Here is a 1,920-nt window from a genome sequence, read left to right on the forward strand (position 1 = left end):
TACGTATGCAATATGAACAGTCAAAGCACCAGCAGCAGTGAATTGTATTGCGCAAACAGCAACAGCAACAGCAGCAGCAGCAGCAACAACACAAAAACCATTACCCACCCCAACAATAATGCGTTGGGATCAAAAGCCAATAAACTTTATACAATGAATTTAGCTGTTGTTGTTGTTGCTGATATTTATTTCGTTTAACTTTCACGTTTTGTAGCGCGGGTAGGCGGGCGGATCGGTCGGTCGATCGGTCGCTTAGTCTGCTGCTGCTGCTGCTGCTGCTGCTGCCGGGACTGCCGCTCGTCCAGGGGTCAAAAACTTTCCTCAGCAACAGCAGCAGCAACCAATGCCAACGGCAACGGCAGCAGAAGCAGCATCTGAACAAATTTTCAGCTGGAGCAGTCAATAAACTTTTCAACAACAAATTGCGAACGCTGCCCATCTGTATTACATAATAAGCAGCAGCAGCAGCAACAGCAGCAGCAGCAACAGCAACAACAGCCGGCAACAACAACAGTCAAGTCAAACAGCTGATCTGAGGTTGTCAACCCCAAGCAAATACAAACATTTAGCTTTATATCCATATAGCATACATACAAATAAGATATGTGTGAATTTAGTTATATAGCATTTCATTGGCCCTGGCCAGTTCGCGAGGCGTGGAGGCGTGCGGAAAAGGTCAACGACGTCGCACCGGAAGCGTGCCAAAAATAACGAAACAAATAATACGAAAATCTCTAAATATAAATTCAATAAAGAGGCGCCGACGTTGACGCTGACGCTGACGCCATTCGCCAACGACCTAGCCCAGACTCTAGGAAGAGCGGAAGCGGCTTAGAACAGCTGAGCTCAGTTTAAGCACACACACACACACACATACACACACATGCATGTTGTTCCTGGTTGCATATTGGGCCTGATTGAAAGCGGCCAAGCGGCTAAGCGGCCAGCTGGCGAAGCCACTAACAGACGCAGCAATAAACTTCAAAAAAAAAAAAAAAAGAAAAAAATTGTATAAAACTTTACGGTCAACGAACTCGATGCCGTTGGCTTAAAGCCAACATGCTGCTGCTCACTGCCGCAGTCGGCGTCGTCGCTGGCGCAGCAGCCCACTTTTGCCAAACTAAAACTGCGACGCGCGCGTCAGCAGCGACAGAGAACGCTGCGTCGGCGCTGTGGCTGCGACTTCTAATAGACAGACAAACAGACAGACAGACGGACAGACAGCAGGGCAAACAGCTGTGAGCCAAAAGCGAGCGAGGCCAAAGCCAGAGACAAACGTTTCAACGAAAACGTCATCAACGAAAGTCTTAAGTCAAAGCATTAGCATGTGGATATATCATATATATGGATTTGAAGTCTAAATATGAAAGCCTTTGCCTGCGAGCGCTTGTGCAATTCTTTAAGCAATTGCTGCATAGAAAGCCAAGGCAAGAACGAGAGAGAGCGAGAGCGAGAGAGAGAGAGAGAGAGAGAGAGCGAAGCGAGAGCCGCAACTTGCCGCATAGAATCAAAATCAGCTGCTCAAAAAAACGAAAGCGAGTAAAGTTCGACAAACCTTTGGACGCCGGCAGCAGCAACGGCAACAGCAACAACAATAAGCCCAAGATTCTTTCTAACCAACGTCAATGGCCAATGGCCAATAGCAGCTGCTGCTACCGGGCTAACTATTGGTAAATAAACCATTTCACCCAAACGAGAAAGTTTCGTTGCTGTTGCTGCTGCTGCTCTCAGCTCTCAAGCTCAAGCAAATATTTCATAGGCTTTTGCCCTGTGGACTTTCTAAGGCTGCAATTCCTGCAGGATTTGCGCCAAGGCGCACAGCTTTGCATTTAACACTTTAGTTTATTGAACTTTTGTGCTGCATTTAAAACTTTAGCGCGCAGCTCGCAGCTCGCATTGCTGCTCAACTGGTAGCCGCGC

Source organism: Drosophila busckii, chromosome X (genome assembly GCF_011750605.1).
Source record: "Drosophila busckii strain San Diego stock center, stock number 13000-0081.31 chromosome X, ASM1175060v1, whole genome shotgun sequence".
NCBI lineage: Eukaryota > Metazoa > Arthropoda > Insecta > Diptera > Drosophilidae > Drosophila > Drosophila busckii.